The sequence below is a fragment of the Pyxicephalus adspersus genome, chromosome 10, assembly GCF_032062135.1.
Source record: "Pyxicephalus adspersus chromosome 10, UCB_Pads_2.0, whole genome shotgun sequence".
Taxonomy (NCBI): domain Eukaryota; kingdom Metazoa; phylum Chordata; class Amphibia; order Anura; family Pyxicephalidae; genus Pyxicephalus; species Pyxicephalus adspersus.
The window spans coordinates 53,230,953-53,254,489 of record NC_092867.1 but is presented as its reverse complement, the minus strand read 5'-3'; the positions used below and the strand labels follow the sequence as shown (position 1 = coordinate 53,254,489).

Sequence of the window (23,537 nt, the reverse complement as noted above, 5' to 3'; positions counted from 1 at the left end):
CTGCCTGCCCAGTACCCAGCTCTAGATGACTGATACTAATGTCGTCCACACTCCGTCTCAGGGCCCACAGCCTGTTATTCATGCTGTTACTGCTGCTGCCTGCCCAGTACCCAAATCTAGATGCCAGTTACTAATGTCATCCAAACTCCGTCTCAGGGCCCACCGCCTCCTTTTTAGGCTGTTACTGATGCTGGCTGCCCAGTACCCAAATCTAGATGCCAGTTACTACTGTCGTCCACACTCCGTCTCGGGGCCTAAGGGGCCTAACGCCTCCTTTTTAGGCTGTTACTGATGCTGGCTGCCCAGTACCCAAATCTAGATGCCAGTTACTACTGTCGTCCACACTCCGTCTCAGGGCCTAACACCTTCTCCTTATGCTGTTACAGTTGCTGCCTATCCAGTACCCAACTCTGGATGCCAGTTACTAATGCCATCCACACTTCGTCTCAGAGCCCACCGCCTCCTCCTCCTGCGCTTACTGATGCTGCCTGCCAGGTACCCAAATCTGGATGCCAGTTACAAATGTCGTCCACACTCTGTCTAAGGGCCCACCGCCTGCTAATCATGCTGTTACTGCTGCTGCCTTCCCAGTACCCAAATCTAGATGCCAGTTACTAATGTTGTCCACACTCTGTATGAGGGCCTACCACCTCCTATTCATGCTGTTACTGCTGCTGCCTGCCCACTACCAAGCTGTAGATACAAGTTACCAATGCTGTCCATGCCGCATTTTACAAAGATACTAGCAGATAGGAAAAGGCAGTCCCCTACACAGCACTGTCTCCAGTAGAAAAAGCTTCTACTCTGTCCATGTAGGTGATGGCCTCAACCTGTAATGCTGTCCTTGATCCGTCTCAGGGCTTACCTCCTCCTCCTCCTCCTTCTCATGCTGTTACTGCTGCTGCCTGCCCAGTACCCAGCTCTAGATGCCAGTTACTAATGCCATCCACACTACGTCTCAGGGCCTACCGCCTCCTCCTCATGCTGTTACTGCTGCCTGCCCAGTACCCAGCTGTGAATACAAGTTACCAATGCTGTCCATGCTGCATTTTACAAAGTTACAACTAGCAGATAGGAAAAGGCAGTCTCCTACACAGCAATGTCTCCAGTAGCTAAAGCTTCTACACTCTCCATGTAGGTGATGGCCTCAGTCTGTAATGCCGTCCTTGATCCGTCTCAGGGCTTACCTCCTCCTCCTCATGCTGTTACTGCTGCTTCCTGCCCAGTACCCAGCTCTAGATGCCAGTTACAAATGCTGTCCACACTCCGTCTCAGGGCCCACCACTTCTTCCTCCTGCTGTTAATGCTGCCGCTTGCCCAGTACCCAACTGTAGATACCAGTTAACAATGCTGTCCATGCCGCATTTTACAAAGGTACGGCTAGCAGATAGGAAAAGCCAGTCCCCTACACAGCAATTTTTCCAATAGCTACAGCTTCTACCCTGTCCATATAGGTGATGGCCTTAACCACTAATGCTGTCCTTGCTTCATCTCAGGGCCAACCGCCTCCTCCTCCCAGTACCCAGCTCCAGATGCCATTTAACAATACCATCCACACTTCTCAGGGCCCACTGCCTACTCTTCCTGCTTCTACTGCTGTCGCCTGCCCACTGTCCAGTACTCAGCTCTAGATGCCAGTCTAGACTCAAGCTGAACTGAGTCTTCTTTACCCGCTGATTCTGCCAAGCCCCTGTCATGTGCTTTCACTAGACAGTAAGCCCTGAAGTGTGGATGGCATTAGTAACTGGCATCTAGAGCTGGGTGTAGTTTATCATTAATGACACCCCGAAGTGTGTAATGCAAGTTTGTAATCTGAAATTTGTGATTGAACATAGAAGGCCACGTCTTCTGCTTCATCCATCGGTACCACACTTTATTGGACTGAATTTCTGTGTATGTTACATTGGAACTGAGTAATGGGACAGCAGACCCTCTATATATGTCGGGGGGATGAGATGTGTAACGGGAACCGAGAGGTCCTGGATGACCACATTGAGCCAATAAATTTTTCAGCTCTGCAGACATCCGGAGACTTCACTTCACAACAAGTATGTTGCCGTCCTGGGAGACTCCATTCAAAGATCCGTCTACAAAGATCTTGTGAAAATACTGCAGAATAATGAGTTTCGGACTGAGAATCAGCTCAAAAGGAAGGGTGAGATGTAAATTGCAAAACGACACATTGGGGGATCTCTGGGTGAAATGCACAATGGCATAACTTACCGCGAAGTGCATCATTACAGAACTGATCACCACTTGTATGGTTCTATTTCCTGACCCATGTCTCTTAGAGTACCCAATTCCTAATGTGCGCTGGTACATCATAAAAGGAAATTTCTACAGTGCCACTCAGTGCCGATTCAAGGCTGCGCTTCAGGGTTAAAGATGCCACCCACTCGAATCAGCAGGCTCATCGGAAGTATACCTGCATCCTGATAGCTCATATTACGTGCAGCAGGAACAGCAGGAAGAGGAGGCGGTGGGCCCTGAGACAGAGCACGGATGACATTAGAGGTTGAGGCCATCACCTATATGGACAGTGTAGAAGCTGTAGCTATTGGAGACATGAATGGATGAACGAGATTCCAATCTGTCCCTACCTACTATGTAGCGAAACCACATGAAAGGGAACAAGCTTGGCGAAATCAGTAGGGAAAGAAGATCCTGTTGAGCTTGAGTCTAGTCTGGTATCTAGAGCTGGGTACTGGGCAGTGGGCAGGCGGCAGCAGTAAGAGCAGGAGGAGTAACAATGCCATCCACACTCCTTCTCAGGGCCCACCTCCACTGTAGGCACAGTGGGAATCTTGTTCATCCATTCATGTCTCCAATAGCTACAGCTTCTACACTGTCCATATAGGTGATGGCCTCAACCTCAAATGCCGTCCTTGCTCCCCATTGACTTTATTAGAGTTCGAATTCGACGTTCGTTCACTCAAATAATTTTGGTCTATTCGCCTGAATAGCAGTCGAATCGAATAGTGAGCTATTGGAGCAACACTAGTTATGAGTGTTGCAGAGGAAGCAGTGCTATGTAGTTTCCTTTATAGTTATACTAACTTATACCGTCATTATGTTGATGAAAGTTTCCATTCATTTCTATCTCCATTTTGAGGTTTAGACTATTACTTAAAACTGTTAGACTGTGTAGAACTACAAGAAGAATCAGGGGAGCGTGGCTGACAGCTCCGCTCCCCTGATTGCTCTTAAAGCCCTTTACCAGTTGTATGTGTTCTTGGATAGAGTTTCTTACAGAAGTCCTGTGTTCCTGGATAGAGAAACTCTATCCAGGAACACATACTACAGGGCGGCAACAGCAATCAGGGGAGCGGATCTGACAGCTCCGCTCCCCTGATCGCTCTTGCAGCCCTAGCGTAACTATAGTATGTATTCTTGGATAGAGATTCTCTATCCAAGAACACAGTCCCACGGGATCCCCGGGGCTAAATGGGGACACGTCTCCCTATTCATTCACCTCTAGTGCTCTGTGATTGGCTGGGGAAAGGAAAGTCCTGATGACGCTTTAGCTGTCAATCACAGAGCACTAGAGGTGATGAATAGGGAGAATTGTCCCCATTTAACCTCTAGTGCCTGGGGATCCCACACTCACAGGAGGATTACCACGGCTGTATGTGACTCCACGACCCGTCAGTGTAAGATAGTGGAGTCACATAGAGTTCTGCTAGGGCTGCAGGGGCATTCAGAGGAACGAAGCTCACAGCTCCACTTCCCTGATTGCTCTTGCAGCCCTAGCGTAACTTTATTATGTGTTCTTGGATAGAGATTCTCTATCCAAGAACACAGGACTCCCACCAGATCCCCAGGCACTAAAGGCTAAATGGGAACAAGTCTCTCTATTCATTTACCTCTAGTGCTCTGTGATTGGCTGGGGAAAGGAAAATCCTGATGACGCTTGAGCTGTCATCAGGGTTTACCTTTCCTCAGCCAATCACAGAGCACTAGAATGGGGAGACTTGTCTTCATGTAACCTCTACTGCCCGGGGATCCCCCGGTCATCCCGTCATTTTGGGATAACCTGTAAAAAAATAAAAGTTAATTACACAAATCACACACATTCAATAAATTACTTTACCATAAATCCTCTTTTTTTTCAACACATTTTTTTTTTTTTTTTTTACACACAAATTTGCAAAGTCGAATCCCATGTTTTTCGGGTGGGGTCTATCCGAATTCCAACAGCCATATTTGGGTTAAATATAAGGACAACCCGAATTCGAATACCAACATTTATGGTGACAATGACTTCATCTGACTTGTTTTTCTTTTACAAATCAGAGGACTACCAGATGTCAGGTAGAGTTATCCCATGCATACATACTTTCAATCACATATGATTTTATCAATCATTATATGTATCCCCTGCCATTCTGATAAAAGCCATAGTGTGCCAGTGCCAGGACAATCAGTGGTCCAAGCCTTCAGTATTTGAATGTGGTTGGGTACTCCATTTTCATTCTATACATCACAGAAGCAGTTGCTACATCAGACTGGGGCATGGTGGATGGTCCTGTATTCTTCCTAATGACATCATAAAGCATTGCAGCAACAGGACTGCCTTGAGACATAAAACAAGAACAGCTTTGGGGGACTAGTCACAATCAAAAGTGCCAAGAAAGAAGATTGCCGAACCCAGGATTATGGTATTCTTGTATTTTACTAAACAAACCATCATTCATTTTCTTGGAAATAAAATGATATATTTTTATTCCATTGTGCATATTATTATTAGATATTTGTATGTGTATTTTCTGTGTAATATCTGTATGTGATATGTGTAATATCTGTAATGTGTAGTATGTGTAATGCTACAAAAAAATCAGGGATGAGTGCACCATCTTTTACCAGTTCTTCTTGTTGAAAGTTTCCTTAAGAAAAACTTTGATGAACACAATTCTTGAAACATAGATACATTGTTACGATATATCTTTTGCCAGAAAATGCTTTCCCTTTTTATCTCCTTTGTACACTATAGGGATTATGCACCAGTGAAAAAAGAGACACTTGGCACAATGCCTATGCTTAAGCACACACTTGCCCATGGGAGTCACAATGGGGGGCCTGGAAGAGAAGATGGCATCAGTGGGTGACTGCCTTGATCGCACAGAGCAGCAGGAAAAATGCTTGTAAAATGTTTGAACAATCAAATTTCCATCCAATCTCTTTTGGCCTTCTGATGATGTATCATCCACTTCACTGTCCTGATTTTTACTGGTTACTAATTGAATTGCATCATCCTTTACCTACTGGCTAAATTCTTTTACATTTCTTTTCCAACTATTCAGTTACAGGACCTCTTACAGAAACTGGATAGATTTGTTTGTTCATTATGTATGACTAGGTACTAGTGTTGGTCGAATAGCTCACTATTCGATTTGACCGCAATTCGGTCGAATAATGCATAATTATTCGGGTGATCGAACTTTGAATTTGAACTCTATTAAAGTCAATAGGGGAAAAATTCCCTGTACAAGTAAAAAAGGAATAAGGAAGTCTTTTTTCTGTTGCTGGCAAGGCCATTTTATGGGGTGGTAAAGGGAACATACCGGATTTTACACGGTCTCCGAGTAGAGGCAGAGAGGGACACGAGGTGGTTCCTCTGGTCCAAAAATTAGCCACCAGGTTTCACTGCTCTGTTACAAGCCATACACAGGCTTCAGAGTACAGGCAGAGGTCTCTGAGGGGGGTCTTTCAGTCAAAAAATTAGCCAGCTAGACAGCTCTGTTATAAGTTACATGTGACAGGTGGCAGCAGCAGGAGGAGGAGGCGGTGGGCACTGAGACGGAGCGGGGACCGCATTGGTAACTGGCATCTAGAGCTGGGTGTAGTGCATCATCAATGCCACCTAGATGGCTGTAATGCCATATTTATGAATGGAGTACTGACAGGTGGCAACAGCAGGAAGAGGAGGCGGTGGGCCCTAAAACAGATCGTGGACAGCATTGGTAACTGGCATCCAGAGCTGGGTACTGGGCAGGCGGCATCAGTTACAGCATTAGGAGGAGGCGGTGGGCCCTGAGAAGGAGCAAGGACGGCATTAGAGGTTGATTCCATCACTTATATGGACAGTGTAGAAGCTGTAGCTATTGGAGACATTAATGGATGAACGAGATTCCAATCTGTCCCAGCTACTATGTAGCGAAACCACATGAAACGGAATGGGCTTGGCGGAATCAGCTGGGAAAAAACACTCTGTTGAGCTTGAGTCTAGTCTGACATCTAGAGCTGGGTACTGGGCAGTGGGCAGGCGGCAGCAGTAACAGCATGAGGAGGAGGCGGCAGGCCCTGAGAGTGTGGACAACATTGTTAACTGCCATCTAGAGCTGGGTACTGGGCAGGTGGTGGCAGCAACAATAGCTTGAGGCCATCATCCTTAATTGACAGTGTAGAAGATGTAGCTATTGGGATGAATGAGATTCCCACTGTCCTTACAGTGGCGGTGGGCCGTGAGACATAGTGTGGATGGCTGTGTTACTCCTCCTGCTGTTACTGCTGCCGCCTGCCCACTGCCCAGTACCTAGCTCTAGATGCCAGACTAGACACAAATCCAGGAAAAGGAGGAGGTGGAAGAGGATGAGGAGGAGATTGCAGGCATAGGAGAAGGGGAGGAAGGGGCAGAGGAGGATATTGAGGGTACATAGAATCCATCTACCGAAACACAAGGCGGCATGTTCTGTGGATGGCAAAACCAGGCAGAGGAGGAGGAGGACCCTGTGCTGCTGTTCGACCCACAGGAGTGTGGGTCCAGAATTACCTCAGCTGTGGGTAGTTTGAGCCACATGACAGTCTTCATGCAGGAGTGCATAGCCAAAGATCCACGCATACAACACATAAAAACAAAGACTGACGACTATTGGATTGCTACATTACTGGATCCACGTTACAAGCCTGAGATTCAACAACTCACCTTGCCCCAATACAGGGGACCTAAAATGCAGCACTACCAAGAAGTGCTTGTAAGGGACTTTTGGTCCCGAAGTGCTCAGCCTTTCGGTTGAGGAAGCAAGCCGCCAGTCGTGCAGCAATTGCCAATGACACTCAGCAGCGCTACTCAGTCACGGTACAGGAATACCTGAGCTCTACATGGGACATCTGCAACCTGCAAAGCCAGGACCCACTGGGCTACTGGGTATCCAAGCTTAAGCCATTCATATTCTTGCCTGCCCAGTCACAAGTGTGTTATCTGAAAGAGCGTTCACTGCAGCTGGGGGCGTACTGAGTGACAAGCGGATTCAGCTCTCCACAGAAAACGTCGACCAAATCACTTTTAATAAAATGAATAAGGCTTGGATCGGCAATGACTTCAACACCCCTTCTGCAGAGTGTACTGATTAGTCATCAACTGCTGCACGGCCTGCTGACACCTTGATGGGAAGAACACGTTCACAGCCTTCAGCATCTGCTTCTACTCCTCCCCCTAGTAGCCCTCTACCTCTACTGTCTCTATAACTTGCAATGTAGCTGTGTAACTGGCTAATTTTTTTACCAAGCACCTCCCTCAGGGCCCTCTGCCTATATCTACTTTGAGGCCTATATCACTTGTAATGGTGCTGTGTGAATCATAATTAAATATTTGTATTTTTAGTAGAGAAATGCATAAAATTTTCTGTCCTTTTGGATAGATAGCAAGTGGTATCAAAATAAATATCTTTTTTTTTTTACAGAAATACAGAAGTTTTTCTGTCTTTTTTGATAGATAGCAACAAGGATCAGAATGAAATATCTGTATTTTTTTACAGAAATACAGACATTTTTCATTTTATTTTGATGGATAGCAAGTGGTATCAGAATTAAATATCTGTATTTTTTTTACAGAAATACAGAAATTTTTCTGTTCATTTTGATAGATAGCAAGTGGTATCAGAATTAAATATCTGTATTTTTTTACAGTAATTTTAATATTTATTTCGATAGATAGCAAGTGGTATCAGAATTAAATATCTGTATTCTTTTTGCAGAAATTCAGAAATTTTTCTGTACATTTTGATAGATTGCAAGTGCTATCAGAATTAAATATCGTTTTTTTTTTTTACAGAAATACAGACATTTTTCTGTTTATTTTGATAAGCAAATCTCTGTTTGGAGTGGTAAATGCAGGCACACCTTGGCCTTTTAATTAGGCCAATGGCTGCCTGTGTGGCATGCAGTGACAGACACCCGATCGGCTCCCTGCCACAACAAACATGGAGGGGAGCATCCCTGCTGTTATTGGAAGGCCCTAGGCATCATGGGAGAGGTCCCTAGGCATTGTGGAAAGGGCCAAATTCGGGGCGTCGAATCCAACAAAATTCGGGTCGGGTCGACCCGAATTCAAACGGCCATATTCGGGTCGAACATTAGGACGACCCGAATTCGAACAACAACACTACTAGGTACCATGGTAGGTGAGGATATTGAAGGATATTGGAATCTACTGTTGAACTCCTGTTAGCAGAACTCAAAATTAGTTCATTTTATCTGGTAATATCTGATAGATGGAGTGGTCTGGGTATGTGTTGCTTAATATCAGGGTTTTAGTTTCATGGGGGGAAGGGGCGACTGGCAGTCCTGGTCTGCAAGGTCTTCAGTCACTTCTCCCATCTAGGATGTTAGCAGGGTGACCCTCTGTGACATGGGTAGATATGAAGAATTATTGAAGGATACATCAGCTTCTTTTTTTATTCTGTCTTTCAGTCTTCATTTATCAGACAGGCTTTATCTTGGATATGGGGGATGAGGGGATGATGGGTGAGGGGTCCTTGCTTTTTGCCTTCTGAATTCAATGGGTCTGATTTATAAAAGCCCTCTAAAGCTGGAGAGGATATACCTTGATCAGTAAAGCTGGGTAATCCAGCAAACCAGGAATTGATCTGCTGTTTTATCTCCCCAGTTCTATACCACATTTACTCTATATGGTTTTTGTCATGCCCCTTTTCTTCTTCTTCAATTAGTTTATGTTAAAAATAGAGCAACTGCATTCATCAGACACAAACTTAAAGCAATAACAATTGTGTGATCCCAGCCTTATTTACACATTACAACTATTTGAATGATAACAAAATGTTGACATCTTTTTAACTATCCCCCTCAACCTTTGCTGCTATCTACCACAGGTAGACAACTGAACTGAAATCAAGTAGCCCCATGGTCAAATATCTAATTACCTGTACTTTAACTTGAACCTCTAAATGATTATTTGGAGTTGCTAAGCAAAGTTATGTTAGGAAACTAAACAGAAAAAAATGGAAAAGTATACACAAAAACGGAAAAGTCTGTCTGCTCCTTTGAAGCGACCACAAGTTCCCTGGAGCAAACAATTCTTTAGAAAATTGCACTAATTGCACTATATGAAATCTATAAATGCAGAGAAGAGGAATTACTTACAGTCTGTTCTGTCCGCTGTAGTTTACGCTCTCCGACAGTGGATTCTTGTGTCTTTTCCTGATTATATTATGACTGCTTTAACTGTCAAAAAGGTCAAAGATAAAGATTAGTCCTTATTTGTTATCAATGCGGTATGTAAAAAGAAACTCAAGCTTATCTTTTATTATACCGATACTGTTCCATGCTTGGACTACATTACAATCATTACAAGCAAACTGCATTACGATATATAGTTTGTTACTTTATTTAGACACTGCCACCATATTGCACACCATTCACTTGAATCCCTGCTTCTCCCCATGAAACACTCACAATAAAAAACCTTCCACACTAAGGTAAAATATTGGAGGGGTCAATCTAACCCAAGAAAAAGTTTTGTGTAACCCATGAAAATGTAAGGTGAAGATGCGATTTTTGTAAAGTAATTCTCTCAAGAGCAAGTTAAACCCAGGTAAGAGTGCTAACTCCTCATTTAACACTTAGACCTGAAATCATGCAGGTCTATATTCCCATGAATTACAAATGTAATGGGTGTTGGCCTAAAGCTTATAAAACATGAGTGAAGAAAAAATGGCTGTCCAAAGAAGTTGAATTTGAAAAATAAGTTCTAGCACAGTGTTTGTACTATACTTTGGGCAGCATGCCAAAGTTAATATGAAATGAACTGTGAACTAGGGATGAGCCTCTGGCATTCTCGCGAAAAGTTTCTTGAACTTCTGATGGGTTCATGAAATTTTGGCGATTTGATTTCGCGGACCCATCAGAAGTTCCAGGAAATCATTGCAGGAGGATTCCCAGGGCTGCATTCAATTAATGCAGCCCTGGGAATCCTCCTGTGTGTGATGCCCGGGCACTAGAGGTTAATTAACCTCTAGGGCCCATGGATATCACATATCCAGGGATGTCACATATGCCCCCCCCGATCGACCCCGTGGGTTTGGACACATTCCTATAATTACCCCAGGATAAAGCCACTGCATTTACTTGCTCTATCCTCTCTGTAGGGTGCCAATGAAGACCTGTGTGGTCCCTTTTCTAGACAAAACAACACAACAAACAACAACAAAAAAATGTTCTTTTTAGAGACCCAGTGCTCTGGACCAATTTGTCTCTGGCATTTTTAAGCTCCTTCAGCAAAGCCTCTTTTCTTAATTCAACCTTGTTTCTCTAGATTTTCAGCAGTCTCTTGTTTTTCCTTTGTCATCCGTCCCTTTTTTTCTTTTCTTTCTGCTTGTGCATCTTAAGACTGACAGATTCCTTTGGGGAATCAGGGCTGTCTAGCTTATCATCCACAACCCTAATGAGTTTCTCCATGGCACTTTCTAGGATGCATTCCTCAGTAGGCTTTTGCAGTATGTGCATTTTTTTTCAGGGTCCCACCCTGTGTAAACCGAACTCGACAGATGTGGCATTCATATTGCTTTTCCCTAGACCGAGTTCTCTGCATGGGACGATCCAGACTCTTTCAGCCTTCATTTCCACTGGTGTAGCAACACCTTCCTCAACATTCCCCTGAGCATCCTGTTCTTCAGGCACAACAGGGACAGTTTCTTCCCTCTTTACTTCATTTAATTTACTAAACGTTTCCCGCACATTCTTGGAAAGAGAGATACTTTCATGGGTTTCTTTGGAATCATCAATGTTCTCCTTGATGTCTGGAAGAAACCCATTCAATGTATCCATTTCCTTATAAATTTCCTCAGGGTATTCATTTGCAGCTTTTTCCAACTTTTCTGAAGGTAGAGCCACTCTCTTCTCTATGACTTCAGACTCAACACCTCCCTCTTCAGAATTCATTGGCTCAGCTTCTTCTTCCTGGCCTTCAGGCTGTTCTTTTGTCCCAGCTGAAACAGGATCCCATCCTTTTGCTTGGACTTCAAAAAAAAGGAAACTTTTCCTTAGTCAACACAGGAACACATTCATCAGCTTCCATCTGGGGACATATTTATTAGCCTTCACCTCAGTATCCTTGTCAGTCAATACCGGAACACTTTCTTCAATTTCAATCCCAGTTAACACAACAATACTTTCTATAGCCTTTACCGCACATGAGACAGGGACACTTATTTCAGCCTGCACCTCTTCACCAGAGACCACTGTAACTGGGAGATTACCTTTAGATTCCTCTGATTTCTCCCAAGCTGCCATCATCATCATACTCATTTTCACTCTCTTGCTGCTTAGCCCATTTCCCCTTTTTTGCTGCTGCTGGAGTAGCTGTTCCCTGTTGCCAGGGGCGACAACAATATCTGCATGACCCACTGCTGCGGCGTCATCTTTGGGAAAAAGTTGCTGGCCGTTATGGCGCTTCCTTTTCCCTGGACAACCGGTAGTCCCTCCAAATTCCATACGGCCAGCTGCGGCACAACCTAAGTCAGCATTTTCTGATTCTCCACCAAAGCCCAAGAGACCTCCGCCAGTTCTGCCACCAGCAAACAATTTGTCCTCTGATGTGCTGTATAGGTCTCCCTTTGTGCAGCATTAGTTTGCTGCTGTGCAGCATTAGCAACCATCAGATGCTTCAGGAACCCTTTCCATTTTGCTCGATACACCGACCCTTTAAATGCCCTACAACAATCTTCGCTACTTAATCTGCCCACATTCTCACCAAATGTGGTAGATCACTAGGGGTTGCTCATGGTAACGGGATTCTTACAGGGCAGATTAGAGGCAGCAGACTCCAAAAGTCCAAAATAAAAGCAGTATTTATTTCTTTAGCCAAGTGTTACAGCACACTTTCCAGCACTTTACAACAAAAATAACAAACAATAGCCTGGCTGGGCCTCTGGCTACCTCACTTAGGTGCCCTCTCCTACTAACACACACTTAATCAAAGCTGTTTCACTCACAGTTCCAATCTGGTTTAGCCCGCTGGCTTTCCTGGATCTCCTGTCCCCTCTCATGCGACCTGGAACCCACTCTGGCTCCCTTCTCCTGCCTTGAACAGATTCTGGCTCCCTTCACAACCTGGAACCCTCTGGCTGCCTTCTCAGCCTGGAACCCGCTGGCTGCCTTCTCAGCCTGGAACCCCTAATATTTTCAGGTTCGGAAAGAGTTAACTAATTTCAGCTGTTTACACCTACCTAAACACTTACGATGTCTGACCCGAGGATCCGCCTGGCGTTAAATCCCTACGAATTCATGCAGGCGAGACCTCGCTTTTGCCAGTGGACTAAATCATCCACCCAAGTTCTTCTTTGCTCCTTCATAGATATACTGTATATCTATATATATATACACATATATATGTATAGTGAGGGAAAGAAGTATTTGATCCCCTACTGATTTTGTATGTTTGCCCTCTGACAATGAACTGGCCAGTCTATAATTGTAATGATAGGTTTATTGTAACTGTGAGAGACAGAATAACAACAAAAGAACCCTCAAAAACCCAGTGCTCAGAAGTCAGAGCTTGCATTGTAAAATTAGTATTTGATCCCCTATCAACCAGCAAGATTTCAGGCTTTCTGGTGTCTTCCCCTATGCAGGTAACGAGCTGAGATTAGGAGCACCCTCTATAAGGGGGATCTCCGATTGCAAGCTTGTTATAATACCTGTATAAAAGACACCTGTCCACAGAAGCAATCAATCAGACTCCAAACTAGCCACCTTGGCCAAGACTAAAAAGCTGTCCAAGGATGTTGGGGACAAGATTTTAGACCTACACAAGGCTGGACTGGGCTAAGGTGACCGTGAACAATTGGTGCAATAATTTGCAAATGGAAAAACACAAACAAAAACTGTCAATCTCCCTCAGTCTTGGGCTCCATGCAAGATCTCCCCTCGTGGAGTTGCAATGATCAGGAGAACAGTGACGAAGCTACCCAGAGTTACATGGGGGGGACTTGTCAGTGATCTCAGGGCAGCTGGGACCATAGTAACCAAGAAAACAATTGGTAACACACTGCGCTGTGAAGGCCTGAAATCTTGCAGGGCCGGCAAGGTCCCCGTCCTTAAAATAGCACATGTACGGAACATCTGAATCTTCCAGAGGAGAACTGGGTGAAAGTGTTGTGGTCAGATGAGACCAAAATTGAGGAATCCTGCCTATGACCCCAAGAAAACTATCCCCACCGTCAAACATGAAGGTGGACACATTATGCTTTGGGGATGTTTTTCTGGTAAGGGGACAGGACACCTTCACTGCATTGAAGGTACAATGGATGGGGCCATGTACTGGCAAATCTTGGGTGAGCACCTCCTTCCCTCAGCCAGGGCATTGAAAATGGGTCGTGGATGGGTATTCCAGCATGACAATGACGAAAAACACATGGCCAAGGCAACAAAGGAGTCGCTCAAGAAGAAACACATGGAGTGGCCTAGCCAAATACCAGACCTTAATCCCATAGAAAATCTGTGTAGGGAGATGAAGGTTTGAGTTGCCAAACATCAGCCTCAAAACCTTACTGACTTGGAGAGGATCTGCAAAGAGGAGTGGGACAAAATCCCTCCTGAGATGTGTGCAAACCTGGTAGCCAACTACAAGAAACCTCTGACCTCCGTGATTGCCAACAAGGGGTTTGCCTCCAAGTACTAAGTCATCTTTTGCGAAGAGATCAAATACTTATTTCACTCATTACAATGCACATCAAGCTCTGACTTTTGAGCTCTGGGTTTTTGAGGGTTCTTTTGTTGTTAGTCTCTCACACCTACAATAAACCAACCATTACAATTATAGACTGGTCATTTCTTTGTCAGAGGCTAACATACAAAATCAGCAGGGGATCAAATACTTCTTTCCCTCATTGTATATAGATATATAAATATTATTATAATATAAAAAATTCTTTGATGTGTTATCCTAATCAATGTTGCTACATTTCATACTTTGCTTACCATTTAGCACAATAGCTGCTTTTGTTTTTAAACCTTGAATGTTTCAATGTCCATTTTGCAATTAAGAAGTCAATGTTAATGCTATGTATTTGTGTTTAGCCATGTTGCAATAATTGCAATAATATGTCTTTATTACCACCTTTAAATGTTTGTTCTGTATAAATATTTGCTAATCAAGTTTTCCACCCTTGCTAGGTTCAAATTGCATATTGGTTTTGTAAGTATTTTTTGAAGGCAACATTCCTTGGTCCATTTTTTAACTATTTTGGCTTTATGTGGAATTGTGGGTTTACATGTGTTTGGTGTTTGTGTTTTTTTTTTCTTTTGTCATGTAAATTTAGTGGTGTCTGTGTGGTCTCTATATTTAATGTAACCTTTTTAAAAATTATTTTTTTAATAAAGTTGTTTGAAAAATGTTGTAGTTATTAGTAATTTTTTGTTTTGAGAAAAGGATCCTCATTCGGGCATAAACACCCTGGAAGGCTGAAAAAGCAAGAAAATATGTTTGCCACACAGTTTTATATACTAGTACTATTTGAATTGTGTAAACACCTAAATAATGCAAAAAATCCAGTATTTAAGGAGCAAAATTAGGTGGAGCAACAACACAACATCTGTTCATTTCTAAGAGTGCCTGACCCTGCTTGTGAGCTTGGCAATCAATGAGCCTTGATGTTGTGCTTGGAACCTGGACCTCCTTCCATCACCATCAGGTGTGTTACAATGAGTATGCAACTCAGCTGGACAACTAATTCACAACCAGTTTGGCCAGGAAGTTGAAGTGTGTTTGTATACAATAGTGCTAAGATCAGGCAGCACAGCACAATGACAACAAACCTATAACACAACTACAAATGAACACAGGAGTTGTTTAGAATGGCAGCAAATCAGCTTATTGAGCAAATGTCAGACTATTAAAAAAACAAATACAAGAAATAGAAACCATGCCAATTTATTCACAAAAGTAATATGTACATAATACATTCAAATGACAATATGACTTTGAGAATGGGACAAAGGCAACAAGGGGGTCAAATAGCAGTTTGGATTGTAAACTTTGCATACATTTGTACTAATTATTTGTGGATAAAATTACAAAACATTGCTGCAGAATTGCTAAACAACAGACACCATAATTAGAAACTAGGCACAAAAACGTTGCAGCAACAGATGAAGCTAACAATAATGAAGATCACAAAAAGTCAATCATCAATGCATAATACCCAGGCAAACTTATTTGATTAATTCCCCCCACACACACAAACCAGTCAAGGGAAAATAGTAAAAATGAAAATGCATATGTACACACACAGTGAAATCACTAAGTGTTCCTTGATACATGTATTATAACATATTTGGCAACAATCTTTTTGTCAAATATTTGATTTCTCTAAAGCCAAACTAGAATGAAAAGTGAATCAGATTCAAAATTCTCACATGTTTTTGACTTTCATACAATTGTGAGATGACATATTATAAAGTGCTAATTATTATATATACAGCTTGATATAAATTAGTTTGCTGTTACAACCAAACAAAAAGTATCAAAAAACAACTGAAACAAATCAATGTATAAATGAAGCAATTTTGTAAATTATTATAATGTAACCTAAAAAATGTAACATAAAAAAACAGCACTTACCAGAAAAAAAAGATCAAGCACTAAAGATTCAAATTGACCTGTAATGCTCTGTAGATGCGCACAGAACAGGGACAAGGTGTGTGCTAATTAATTGCAATGACCTCACCATTGACAGAGCTTAACAGATCCTCCTGAATCATGCAGCTGAAAATTAATTGTCTTAATTGGTGAATTCTCGACCCCATTGCTCATTTATCTATGCAGGAAGCTGGCAGGCGAGTGAATAAAGGCCAATATTACTGAATCCTTTTCTTGTTTTATTGCTTTGTTATTATGTACTATTGCAAATTGAAGCATTTAGAACCGAGGATGCATTTACTCATGTGTGCAAACTTTGACCTCTTTAAACATAGTTACATAGTAGGTTAGGTTGAAAAAAGACATAGGTCCATCAAGTTCAACCACTAGGGAAATAAACATATCCCAGATATAAAACCCTATAAGACATAGTTGGTCCAGAGGAAGGCAAAGAAACCCTGGTACAACTTGTTTCAACAGGGAAGAAGAAATTCCTTCCTGATTCCATGAGGCAATCAGATGTTCTCTTGATCAACAGTCACTGTTATTTTTTTTTTTTACTTTAAAGCCTTAATACCAAGTTATATTCTGTGCTTCTAGAAAAACATCAAGCTTTTTCTTAAAGCAATTCTTAGTAGTTGCTGAAACTACTTCCTGAAGGAGCCAAGGTTTCACAGACCTTACAGTGAAGAATCCCTTCCTTATCCGGAGCTTAAACTTCTTTTCCTCCAGATGCAAAGAGTGCCCTCTTGTTCTTTGTAATGATCTCAAAGTGAATAATGGGGAAGAGAGTTCTCTATATAGACTGTTTATAAATTTATACAGGGTGATCATATCCCCCCTTAAACATCTCTTCTCAATCCGGAATAGATTCAGTTCAGCTAATTTCTCCTCATAGCTGAACTCCTCCATTCCTTTTATTAATTTAGTTTAGTTGCCCTTCTCTGCACTCTTTCCAATTCCACAATGTCCTTTTTGTGAACTGGTTCCTCTTTTAGTACAAGAAAGTATTTTACTAGCTTTAGATATTGCATCTTGGCATTGCCTGCTGGTATTAAGTCTATGATCTACCAGAACCCCCAGATCCTTTATCATTTCTGACTCCCAGAAAATGCATTCCCCCTAGACAGTATGAAGCATGCATGTTGTTAGCTCCCAAGTGCATAATTTTACATTTATCTATAATAAATGTCATTTGTCACTTGGCTGCCCAATCAAACAGTACATCCAGGTCTGTTTGTAGATTATAGACATCCTGTATGGACTTAATTCCATTACATAGTTTGGTGTCATCTGCAAACACAGAAATGGTACTTTTAATTCCAAACTCTATATCATTTATAAAGATGTTAAACAGTAAAGGTCCCAACACTGAACCCTGGTTACACCACTAATAACCTTGGACCATTCAGAGTATGAATCATTAATTACTGGTGTTGGTCGAATATCTCACTATTCAATTTGACAGCTATTCGATCAAATAGGGCGATATTGTTCGGGTGACAGCTCTGCTCCCCCTGATTGCTCTTGCAGCCCTAGTGTAACTATAATATGTGTTCTTAGATAGATATTCTCTATCCAAGAACCGGAGTCCCACAGGATCCCCGGGTACTAGAGGATAATTGAGGACAAGTCTCCCCATTCATTCCTGGAAGCGCTCTGTGATTAGCCAGGGGAAGGAAAATCCTGATGACGATTGTGCTGTCATCAGGGTTTACCTTTTCTCAGCCAATCACAGAGCTCTAGAGGTGATGAATGGAGAGACTTGTCCCCATTAAACCTCTAGTGCCTGGGGATCCCACACTGACAGGAGGATTCCCACAGCTGTGGAGCCGTGAGAATCATCCTGTCAGTGTCACGGGTGTTGCGCTCAGAGAGACAGGACCACTAGGGGGCTCTATGGCTTGCATGGAGGTGGTGTGAGCCCTAAAAAGGGCCAAGGCGCAGAGTCTAAGCAGTTTCTGCCAGGTTAAGGTCCTCAGGTGGGCAAAGCACAGCACCAAATCACTAAGAAGAAGGATAGTCAAGGGAAACCAGGGTTGAGACAGGCAGCAAACAAGAGAGGTCAGGTCTCATGCCAGGGTTCAATAGCCAGGGATCCAGGACACAGAGGCCACTGCGGGCACAGGGAACTCAGGAGGTACAGGTGATGCAGGAATATCCACAGGTAGACAGGAACAGCAGGTGTAGCAGCAGGTGTACAGGAACTAGTTCACAGAACTGGGGAGTTCGGCACTTGCTGCACGAACAAAAAATGGAGTCAGAGAGCTAGCTAATTAGCCAGGGCTGGTTAAGAGGCTATTTTCTGACTGGCCAGTGGCATGGACGGAGTTGGTAAAGCTTGGAAACAAAAGCATGCCCAGCATCTGAACTGCCCACATGTGCAGGGGAGAGATGTCTGTGCTGACATCACCTCCCCTTTTATGTTACCTCCCCATCCGCCGTGGTCCAGGTTTAAGGGGAAAACGGGGATGAAACATCTTCGCAAGAAGAGGTGCAAACACATCTAAAGCTGGAACCCACGATCTCTCCTTAGGACCAAAACCTTTCTTTTCTATGAGATACATGAGCTTCTTACGAGAAATTTTGGAATCCAAAATTTTATGAACTTCATATTACTGAGAAGAATCAGTTGCAGTAGTAGCCAGTAGAGAGGAACAAGAAAAGCAGTTTGGGGCCAACAGCCTAAGTAGGGACACATGGAAAGTATTGGGTAGCGGGAGATGCGGAGGAAGGCGTAACTTATAACAAACTGGGTTAACCTTGGCAGAGATGACATAAGGTCCGATGCAACATAGAGCAAACTTTTGAAAAGGCACCATGCAATGAATATTCCTGGTGGATAGCCAGAATTTGTCCCCAGGTTGGAGAGGATGCACCTTGCGGCAATGCTGATCACAAGCCATAAGGAACAAGAAAAGGACATTCCAGCCCCTCCCAGTAATGTCCAGTGTTGCAAGATAACAGAAAGGCGACTTGCTCACATCTGTCACAGCGGTATTCACCTAGGAGCTGTTGCTCCATTTGTGCATACATATGGCAGACTGTGCACTAAACGAGGAGCTTTTCATAACACAAGCTAATGGAAACATTAAAAAAGACCATAGAGGTCCACCTTCTGGCCACATATGAAAATACAAAGATGTATTTGCACATTTTACCTTTATCTGGAAAAAAAATAAATTTTAAGCCCGACCATATTAAGTAAAGTAGTAAGTATGTACAAGATACTATAATTCAAGATAAGGTTTTATTTCTTTTTGGGCCACTTTATCATAACCTGGCTGGGTCTCGTTGATCTCTTGGCCATTATTGGGTTACCATTCTATCTGCCGTTAATGGTCAAAAATCCCCAAACTATGAGCTAGGTAAAAATCAAGTAGATCTAGATGCCAGGCCAGCATGGCTGGAGGGTGCCGCAGGCTTGTGAGGACCTGGTAAGTCTTCAATTCCACCCCGAGTGTGGCTCAGGGTTACTGTTACTCAGTAATACCACCAGCGGGGTTAAACAAAGAAACATTGGCTGTCCTAATAATTGAGCTAAATCCCATGGATCAGTAGATCCACTCCATGGTATCAGGTGCTGGAATACTATTTATATCACCTAATGCCTGTATAATGGCAGATCACTGAGCAGCATGTTGCTCATGCAGAAGTCTTTTTTCTCCAATTACTACTACTAGTTTTGTAATAAAGCCATCATATGTCACAGACTCACAAGAGAAGTTTAGAAAAAAAATTCCTTGTGTGGGGGAAGGATTATGTATTTATCACTAAAACACCACAATGACATGGCTTACAAAGCGCATTTTTGGTTGATAAAGGTGTCCTTCCCTTACATTGATACTAGGGCATTTTTTACAGAGGCCAGCAAATAAACTCTTAAAGCCACACACAATATGTTGCCAACTGTAGCCATGCCCAATATTCACCCAATATGCATTGTTTGTGCATGTCCCTTGATTTCAATATCTAAAGTTGAGGGATGTGGGAAATAACCCTTTGTTGTCTTGAATGTCTCTTACATTGCTTCCCAGTGGGAAGAATATAACACTTACAGATATCCAAAAAGGTGGTGTCACTTAAACTGACCTCTGAACCCCTAACAATTTCAGGAGGTATTTTATGGTTTCACTTAACCCTGGCTGGCAAACACTGGATTATAGGTTTTGTAGTTTTGCTTGACCTCCTTACCTTGATCTGACTGGCTATCCTGTCTTGGTTATCTTCAAACTTTGATCCATACATAATGATTACAATATCTGATGCTGTAGGTTAGCAAATATACCAAAATGGCTGTAGAAAAGTTGAAACAACTTAGTAAAATCTAGGTTGCATCTATTCTATACCACAACAGGCATTGATGATACATGGCATGCAGTGATTTGCAAAGTTACATCCCCTACATAATAACATTTGGGGTTTGTGTACCTTTTACCTCTTAAAAGTCATGATAGTTTACCCCTAAATTATATTGAAAAAGAAAAAGAGAGAAAGAAGGGTTTCTTTATAGGTTCAATAGTTTATATGTGGTAATAAAACTACAATATTATAATTACCCAGATAGTACAATATCAGGTTCAGCATGGGTTCTGACACCCGTATGATTTCTTTACAATTTTCTTATTTTTGGTCTCCTACACAGAACCACCTCTGTTAGTCTTGGTTATGTGATGGCCCATTTGGTCAAATACCTCAATCCAAACAATTTGAACATCTGGACTGATCTCTTCTAAACATTTTTAGGCCACCCACTCTTTATTGTCCTTCTAACTGACCCCATAGTGACAACATACACTCTACCGGAAAGTCTACCTGTGTTTTTACTGGTTCTCCCTATCCCCTGAGGAAGCCTAAACTGGCAAAACCACTTGAGATCCAGTCTGATCATTACAAACCATCAACTACATGTAAATTAGAAATACATGCCTTACTTTTTGGATTCATTTTGGAGCTTGGCTAAAAATATTCACTATTGCTATTTTGGCCAGGTGCTGGTTTGCAAAATGGCCTTTCTAGTTTCTCATACCATTTAAGAATTCCTAAAGCTGAACTTTCAAAAAAAAAAAATAACACACAAAAACAACAACATTGCAATCTGATTGCAGTAGGTCCCACACCGTTCTGATTTCCTTCCTCTTTCTGGTGTGGATGGGACAGCGAGAGTGGTCATCTCCTTCCTCCTACTTCTGGCTTCTGCATACGTGATCCCGCACTGTGCATGTGATTGGCACTTTTTTTTTACATTCCAAAATCCCCTTATGACACCTGAAGGAAAAGCCCTAAGCCTCCTGAGATATGTGGTATATGTATCCCGGGGGGGGGGGGGGGGGGGAACAATATAGAAACACAGGTGTATTTACATGACTGCGGTATGCAAGAGCCCTCCTTTAACCAACACACTTCTTCCACTTACAGCAAAACACTTTCTTTAAAATAACAACAGACCCCTGCGGGTATGGTGAAAATGGCCGTATGGCCGTTTATTATTTTACAACTTTCTTAATATTATAGAGATGGTTGTAATGTAAATAAAGTTATGGTCTTTATATGGTTACAATCAGGTGACCCCAAATCCTCCCCTCAGGTGGCAGGTCCTCGCAGGCTTTAACTCTGTCACCACCATTTACCTGTATCTGGTTTGATTGATATATCTGACCGGCTCCCAGATGCCACTCCACCGTCTCGGGAACAATATAAATCACGCATATCATAACCAACCTTAACAACTCTTAACCCCTTTAAAACTTTTGGAGACCACATACCATTGATGACTCTCCACACAACAACATTTTACTAATCCAACACCACCACACCCTGTCCCACGAGGACCTCACCCCCCCCCCCCCACTGCGCCACAAGTATAAAACTTTATACTTGCGCGCACCTCTACACCCGCAGAGCCCAAAGTATCACTTTCTGCAGTCCCATACACCACACCACAAATCGATCCCCACTGCATTTAAATAAACCCCATCACCTTGTAAATGCAATGGGTAATCCGTCTCTAACTCATGATGGCGAACAGCAATACCCCCGCTCCTAACAATGAACCTCCCTATTAACCTTGACTCTGGCCTTGTTCAACCTGGTCACAGATGGCGCCCACTGCCACCTGGTCCTGGCCACCATCTCTGACCACATTACTATCATCTTAGGGAATGCAGTGCGCAACCTCAAGAAGTCCCATTTAATGTCCCTGATAAGCTCTCTCATGGACCTAACCCCCAAATCATTGCCAACGGCGTGAATTACCACTATATCCGGTGGCCTATCCATCCTGGAAAAACTTTGGATTTCGGGCAGCACCCTTCCCCACAACATACCAGGGACCCCAATCCAGTGAAGTACTCCCTCTGCATGTGATATGCCCAGCTGGCAACCCTCAGGGCAGACCGCCGCCCTCCTGGCTTCCCAGCACATGTAGGAATGTCCTACAATCCAAATTAACCCCGGAACACCAACCAATAATGTAATCCACTTACAACCCCCCCCACACACCCACCTCATTCCCACACAAACCCTAAACACATTTCCAATAAATGCGACCTCACATACAACCGATACCGCATTGACTCCCACCGTTTTTTTTTATCAGAGCCTCGCCCAAAACCCCAACTAGCTGCCTCCATTGCTGCCCCAATGCAAAGGGAGTGAGATGCATACTCCCGCTCCTCCAACCCCTCCTCCCGCAAGCACCGTCTGAACACTGCCAAGAACTGGTACCTTGACAGTGCCAACCCATTTGCATGCATCAATAACCGGACAGGCCTCAGCTCCTCCAACCCTGCCCAGCTCCATCCTAAATCCCCTCCCTTCTTTATCCTTCTTGGACCTACGAATCTGTACCCACACTGTATTCCACCAACACTTCCACTTCCACATCTTCCACTTGCAAACCCCCCCCCACTGTTCTGGCCATACCCACCAACATACTGATCCAAAATGCCCCGAAGAAGGCCAATACAAACACCACCCTTAACAACATTGCCTCATTTTCCGACATGCAAATCCCCCCCCCCAGATGGCGCCATAAGGAGTTTACCAACTAAGAAGATACCAGACGCCAGGTGCCAATTGCCACCCGTCCTTTCCAATAACCCTTCAGTGCCTGCCACACGATAAATGATTTGGTAGCGTCCTGTAGACCCCAACATTTAAATCAAAAGGCCAGACTGGCCATCTTTTTATTCAACCCAGAAACAGACATACCAAGTTCAATGGCCCTGCAAATAAAACACAGAAACAATCATACATAATCATCAGTAGAATGAGCACCACCAAACTCACCGCAGAAACTGCACCATTCAGACCATACCTTGTTGAAGGGTAACCATGCAGACCTAGCTACTGACTGTAGAAGCAGAGACATCACGAGCCTGTCACAACTCCCCAGAATTCCGGAGGACAAGAAGTCCCCAATCGCTCTGGCCCTGGCACCAAGTCTCGAAACCTCCACCACTGCAATCGAGACAAAGCATCTGCAACTGTGTTAGATTTGTCCGGAATATGTACCAACCACAAAAACACATTGAAGCGCAGGCACAACAAAACTAAATGTCTAAGCAAATGTATCACTGGCGGGGATGAAGCAGACCATTTATTCACTGCCTGCACTACCCCCAGATTGTCACAGTGAAAATGAATGCGCTTATTGGCAAAA

At 43.2% G+C, this 23,537-nt stretch overlaps 1 protein-coding gene across 2 annotated transcripts in view; it reads right to left on the bottom strand.

Annotated features, from left to right (window-relative positions):
* The window catches only part of LOC140339216 (membrane-spanning 4-domains subfamily A member 8-like), a 59,607-nt gene extending 43,486 nt beyond the window's left edge, over positions 1–16,121 (bottom strand). The window contains exons 1-2 of one of the 2 annotated variants that reach the window (XM_072423798.1): positions 15,857–16,121; positions 9,379–9,459 (exon numbers count right to left, since the gene is read on the bottom strand). The gene's annotated coding sequence lies outside the window, so the exon portion shown is untranslated. Of the gene's footprint in view, positions 1–9,378; positions 9,615–15,856 lie in introns of those variants that run through there. The other variant, XM_072423799.1, reaches the window with a different exon arrangement.
* Positions 16,122–23,537: the final 7,416 nt, after the last annotated feature.